Raw genomic sequence first — 7,400 nt, forward strand, 5'->3', positions numbered from 1 at the left:
GGGGGGGGTTGCTTCTGACCCACTATATTGAACCCTTCCATCGTCCCTATCTCCTAGCGGCCCCCTCCCCTTGTGTTCGGCGTTGAGCTTGCCGGCCTGCTTGAAGACCCAACAACATCTTTTGGTATGATTAGCTAGTTTATTGGGGTGTCCGTGAATCTGGCAGGGTCGGTCCAATATCCTGTCTAGGTTGGATGGTCCCTCTTGGTTCTCCTTGAATGGCTTTTTCCATTGACCGGGTTTGGGATTGCTGAATCCGGCGTTGACCGCTGTGTCGCGTGATCTGTCATTATCATTGCGACTGTTGCGTTTGATTCGTCGTGGTTTGCCATTTCCGTCTCGGATTTCGGAGGTGCCCGAGTTGCTACCGCTATTGCTTCTATGAGCGAGCCAGTCGTCTTCTCCCACGCAAAAGAGAGTCATTAGAGCGGTAAGGGCTGTCATGGATCTAGGTCCTTCTTGAACGAGGTGGCGTGCAAGCCATTCAACCCGGACGCTGTGTTTGAAGGCCGCAAGGGCTTCCGCGTCTGGATAGTCGATGATTAGGTTCTTTTTAACTAAGAACCTAGTCCAGAGCTTCTTGGCTGACTCACCGGGCTGCTGGAAATGTGACTTAAGTAATTGGCATCTGGTGGCCGGACATATGTTCCTTGGAAGTTGTCACGAAAGGCGTCCTCCAAATCTTCCCAGCTACCAATAGAATTTTCTGGCAGACTGTTTAACCAGTGCCGAGCTGGTCCTTTGAGTTTTAGTGGTAGGTATTTGATGGCATGAAGGTCATCTCCTTGGGCCATGTGGATATGGAGGAGGAAGTCCTCGATCCATATCGCGGGATCCGTTGTTCCGTCATATGATTCGATATTCTTGGGACCCGTCTTGGAATTCATGCTCCATTACTTCGTGTGTGAAGCAAAGTGGGTGTGCGGCACCTCTATGTTTGGCCACACTGCGACATACCTCCGATGGAGTCCGTTTGCGGTCTTCGGCCTGGGTGTGGCTAGGTTTTTCACGTCCGAATAGGTAGCTGTCGCTGTGTGTTGAAGCACGTCCTCGTGATCCATAGATCTATCTAGTATGCCCCGCTCTGTTATCCCCTTCATGCCGGAAGTCATATTTGTGACTGAGCACTGTTTTCTCTTTGTCTTTATAATAAAGTGGGGCAGGCTGGTGCTCGGCTTGAGTTGCCGATTTATCCCGGCCACGTGTTATTATGTCAGCCCCATTGCGTGATGATGGTATGTGCTCTAACGCCTCATCGTCGAACTGAGGTAGTAATTTGCGCTTCGGGTAAGTTCTGGCTGGGCGCTTAAGGCCGTATTCTTTGGCTGCTGGGACATCAGTATATCTATCATTTAGCAGATCTTGATCAGCTTGAAGTTGCAGCTGCTTCTTTTTCAGGCTTCTTGAAGTGGATATTAGCCGGCGCTTGAAGCTCTCCTGCTCGAGAGGTTCCTCAGGCACGATCAAATCCTCGTCGCCGAGGCTCTCCTCATCCTCGGAGAGCGGTAGATAATTACTGTCCTCTGAGTCTTCGTGTATGGCATGTTCATTAGGGCTACCGTGCCCGTCTTCTCATTCATTCTGTTCGGACGTTGCCCCAACGGGGTCTTCATTGTCTTCGGTATCATCCAGAGTATTATTTTCTCCGGTGCCGGTGTTGCTGTCTTTTGCATGGCGTGACTTAGAGCGGTGTCACTGACGCTTGTGTCTAGGCTGTGTCCCAGGAGGTTTACCCTCAACTAGATCTTCTTTGTCATCGGCATGAGGTTCTTTAGGTGTGTCCACCATGTATATGTTGTACGAAGAAGTCGCCGTCCGGCATCCGATAAGCGGCGGGTTTGGGCCATGTTCCTCCTCCGCATCCTCGTCCATATCGTCGATGTCTTCGGAGCCGTAATCGAGCATGTCGGTTAAGTCGTCGACAGTGGCTATGAAGTGGGTGGCGGGTGGGGAGCGGAATTCCCCATCGTCATCCCCTGGTTCAAACCGGATATAATTCGGTTGTGGGTCCTTTGCTAAGGACATGTTTTGCAATGAGTTTAGCACGTCACCCAAAGGCGAGTGCTGGAAGATGTCTGCGGTGCTGAACTCGAAGATCGATAAATGATCAAGTTCGATGTCCACGGATTCACGTGGTTCGGAATTTACGGCCGGAGACGAGTCCGAAGTTCCGGTGACAAAGATGTCAGGAGAGGTTAAGTCTATGTGCGGCTCCAACGCCGTAGAATCTGTGGCCTCCGTGGTGGGGTTGATCCTCCCGTCCTCGGATGGCGCAGTCTGCTCCGGAGGCCAGAGCGGTTATAGGAGCAATCTCCTAGATGCGGTCTGATGACAGATTTAGGTCATGATCATCTGGGTGACTGGGCGTGGCAGCCGCGGTCTTGAATCCGGTGAAGATCAAGTCTCCATGGATGTCCGCAACATAGTTTAAGCTCCCAAATCTGAACTGATGGCCAGGGGCGTAGCTTTCGATCTGCTCCAGATGGCCAAGAAAATTGGCCCGCAATGCGAAGCCACCGAACACAAAGATTTGTTCGGGGAGGAATGTTTCTCCTTGGACAGCATCATTATTGACGATTGAACGGGCCATCAAACCTTTTTGGCGACAGCACAGTGGAACTCTCAATGAAGGCACCAATGTCGGTGTCAAAGCCAACGGATCTCGGGTAGGGGGTCCTGAACTATGCGTCTAAGGTCGATGGTAACAGGAGACAAGGGACACGATGTTTACCCAGGTTTGGGCCCTCTGTATGGAGGTAATACCATACGAACTGCTTGATTGATATTGATGAATATGAGTATTACAAGAGTTGATCTACCTCGATATCGTAATGGTTAAACCCTAGAGGTCTAGCTTGTATGGCTATGACAATGAATCTACCCTATCCGAACTAAGTCCTCTGGTTTATATAGACACTGGAAGGATCTAGGGTTACACAAGGTCGGTTACAAAGAAACGAATCTACATGTTCAGTCGCCAAGCTTGCCTTCAATGCCAAGGAGAGTCCCATCCGGACACAGGTGTAGTCTTAGGTCTTCGTATCTTCATAGCCCATCAGTCTGACCCATGACTAACAGGCCGGACGCCCGAGGACCCCTTAGTCCAGGACTCCCTCAGTAGACTATACCGACCCTCCACTATGTAGGCCAAAACATGTGACAAATTCACTTGTGATGCATTTGGCATCGATGCCCCTCCATTTCTCACCTGGTGCCCCAATCTAGATCACCTACTTTGCTCCGGTGCCAAATTAACTCACACAATGAAAAAACACTTGCGTGGGAGAGAGAGAGGACTGAGGCAATAAAAACACTTGTTTGGGAGAGTGAGAGGCTGGTGTAGTTGGTTTCATTGATTTGTTTATACATGTGGGTCTGTGTGCACAGCAGTGCCAACTCTCTCACATCGCGAGAGCGGTGCCAAAATCTTTTGATTTGACATCGATGCGTATTATGTGGCATACTTTTGCGAAATATGGCATCGGCCACATAGTGGAAGGCAACAAATGCCCAAGCTCTTCACGTACTCCTAGGTAAATGAGAGGAAAGAGAAAGAGAGAGAGAGAGAGAGAGTGAAAAAATATCACTAGCTAGCCAACCCTATCGTATGAGCGAATGATATTGGAACCTCTTGATGGCATGGCAATCTTATATAGCCAGTTGCTCTAATATGTTCTCTTCTTTTGCAGATAAAAAAAGACCCGAAAGTGAAAAATGTGCTGCACTATAACAATCTCATTGAATGCCTTGATCTCCATCTTACAGAAATTGATTTTATCGACTGCCGAGGCAGCACATCAGAGATTAAATCGGCAAGGTATTTTGTTCTGGAGGCAAGTGTGCTCAAGGTAATGATGTTTGGTGTTCTTTAGCGCATCAATGAATGGCGTGCTGATCACCGCAAGCATCTAAGCCTAAATGACAAATTCTCCGTAGAAGCTGAATTTGTTGCTCAAACATCAAGTGGCTAGAGACTCGAAAACTTATTTGCCCATTAGTGACTTGTCAGGGCGGTAGATTTTAGTTTGTACGATAATGCTACATCCACCTAAAGTAATGAAAGTTCTTATGTGAACTTCCTAGTAATTCCCTCTTCGTAGGTGCAAGATTACTCCTAACATTTGTAATATCAGTTTGAAACTTGTAATATTACCGTGTCCTATTCCTGCGTTTTCAAAATCCTGCGAATCAAATAGGTCTTGAGTTGGTGATGATGTTGTGCCTGCCATCTTTCACCAATAGCCGTCGGATCTAGATCTGACGCATACAAAGCAAACTTCTCCAGTTTTGCAAAAAGATGCCCGCACTTGTTCCTTATTTACAAACAACTCCTTGTCTCTCAAAATCGGCCTTATCTTCTCCGCACCACATCTAGAAGGCCATGGAAAAATCTGGCGCGATGGCCGTTGCCGGCGCCGTCCACCCCCCAATCTTGGTGTTCCGTGCAATGCACGGGCATCTACGCACGTGAAATTATGTCGAACACGACTAGTTGTAAGCAGGCTAGGTCTACAGCCATGATGATAGTGACTGCAAATGGTCAGGCTGACTATGGTATGGCGAACACGGCGCCTATACTAGGTGTCATCTCCGGCGTAAGGTCTTGTCACTTCACTGTGAGGAGCATCACGTAATAATTTGACCAATGGGTAGTACAGTGCTACTACATTGGTAGTACTACTACTAGTACTAGCACCACCATCTGGATTTAGTAGTACTACCACATCCATCTAGATTTAGTATTTGACTAGCAATATCTAGTAATGCATGTCACAAAAAATGTACTACTCCCTCTGTAAATAAATACATGGTGTATTGTTTTATTCCTATCGGCGAGATAACTTAATGTATTATTGCTACTTAATAGGATTACATGCAATGAACTAACCACCACATGTGATGTTTGGTAGTCTCAAGTCATTGAAAGCATGCATGGCCGACATCTCTCATTGGTTGATATGTCACGAAATAAGAAATGAGGAGGGAGTAAATGTACCGTGCCTAAGTGTTTTGGGATTATTTGGTTTTCGTAAGGTGACTTACACAACATTTTTGGTTACATGCATTAACATTTTATTAGTTAAATCAAAGGTCAAAACTTGGCGCAAAATGCAAAGGGGACCAATAAACCAGTAAACATCAAAGTTCTCTCGTTTGGCCCCAACTAGATGTCCGGTGAGATGACTATTCTGCACCGACACGGAGGGAGACGCGGCTTCATTGACTTACTGCACCTGCCTCTGGGTGTATGACATGTGGGCCCAACGGGTGGATGGCCAACCTGTCATACAACCAAAAGCTGGTGAAGTAGAGGGGCGAGGAGTAGATGGCAACACGCATGTGAATTCAATGCAGTCTGCACTTCTCATATAAAGGCTCCCGCCAGTCCAATCTACGAAATCCTACGCACCTACGCACCCAAGGGCAAGAGTGATCACTCCAATCGCAAGATCAATTGACTAGAAGCTAGACCCATGGAGGGGATGAGCGCGAGCATCAGCCAGCTGTGCCAGATGGTCCATGACGCTGGCCTGCGGCCCGGCACCGAGGAACATCTCCAGGTAGTGCTTAAGGCCGCCAGGGCGAGGGGCCACTTGGACGACAGCTTCGTATCGTTGTTCGACGAGGTCCTCGTCAGCTTCCTAGACAAGTTCACCATCGTCAAGAAGCTCGCAGACCACCTTGACGTACGCCTCCAGCCCACGCGCCCAGGCTCTACGATGCCTGCCACCCTCAACGGCCTCTATGCTGACAACCTCTTCGACGCACTAGTGGCCTTGCGACTGCCCACCGTCACGTCAGAGAATGTCCCCCTCGAGGTCGCGCTTGCCACGCAGCGCCTGGCGCATCAAGACACCATCGACATAATCACCCACGTCTACGTGCAAATCGTACACAAGGACTACTACATGCAAGAGGAGGACGATAGGAAGATGGCCTTCTTGGACCGCAGGGCAACCATGGACGGCATTGTTGAGAAGCAAGTTGAGCTTGCCGCCAACGCCGCTGCTCCTCACACGTCGGTTGGTGACCCGGTGCACTAGGGCATGCGGATGTCGTTGATGGAGCCGTATGTATCTTTATCTTTCCGTCAAATCCATGTAGTAGTATATGGTACTACTAGTAATTATCTTACCTTTCGCATCAACTTCATAATTTTCGTACGTACTCCATGCATGAACCGTGCCAAAACCAAACTTCTCATTACTCTAGGGAAAATCGTTATTTCTATCTATCGGTCACGCCATGGAGCAGAACCAAATTTTACAAGTTACAAGCTCAAAACGAAAAGCCTGTCGTGTTCGCACCACACCCCCACATAGTTGGTCCGGCACGCCGCTCAAGGGGGAATGCGTGCTGTGTTGCATTTTCACTTACAAGTGGGACCGCAGTTGAGTAAGCCGACTATCGGCAAACCCCCGCCCCGCCCACCGTGCGATGGCTGAGAAAACAGGAGGGAGAAGAGATGGCTGTAGCACGGACTCCAAGAAAATTGGTGTCTGATGGGACTCGTGCGGGTGGCGTGTGTCGTACTGCTAGACATGAATGCTAGTTATGGCCGATGCCACCCGACTATAATGAGGTGGTGGTTACATAGAACAAATTTCCTAGAGTCCGTACTCAGCCCTCCTCTATCTCTCTTCTCAGCCAGCCAGCGGACGCGTGGAGCCCGTCATCTGCTTGCTCATATGCGGTCCCACATGTCAGTGAAAACGCAAGAGGACCCACTGAACTTGCACATCTTTCACCTCAACGTGCTGGTGATGAAAAACAAATCCAATAAAGATCTTCGGTGGCCGCTTTTGGAGTTACTCAAGAGTAGTAAGATTCTATTTGGAGTTTAACCCAAGATGCACATCACGTGGCTTCAACTACCACTCTATTTTCTTGCATGACACGACCTGGATGCTGGATGTCCCATGTGTCAGCAAAAGGAGGAAGAACTCGACCAAATCTTCGGTTGTGCTCTTGGATTAGACTAGTTGTGCTAACTTAAAATTTTATTGTCTAGAATGGATGCAAGTTTTGGTATTGGGAAGAAGAGTACAATGATATATTGATAAAGCGCAATTTAGTAGATGTTCTAGCACTTTTAGCTAGCATAGAGGCTAGAGATGAGACTAGTGCACTTGTTGATAGAATAGAGGCTAGACACATCTACTTCTTTACACTCGAAGAAGAAAGAAGCACGCAAGATCGAGCCTCCGTAGATCAACAATGAATGCATCGAGAAGGCACTAATCGAACTTACAGGAGCAGTTATGGAAGTTGGATACCTTCTAAAATGTATTCTTGTGGTACTTGTTTTCTTTGGTCTTGCTTTTCTAGTAAAAATTTTGGTGATGTATTTCCATGTACCAAAAAATCAATGATGAAAAAAAGATATGTGTTTGCAAAGA

Source organism: Triticum dicoccoides, chromosome 6A (assembly GCF_002162155.2).
Source record: "Triticum dicoccoides isolate Atlit2015 ecotype Zavitan chromosome 6A, WEW_v2.0, whole genome shotgun sequence".
NCBI classification, from domain to species: domain Eukaryota; kingdom Viridiplantae; phylum Streptophyta; class Magnoliopsida; order Poales; family Poaceae; genus Triticum; species Triticum dicoccoides.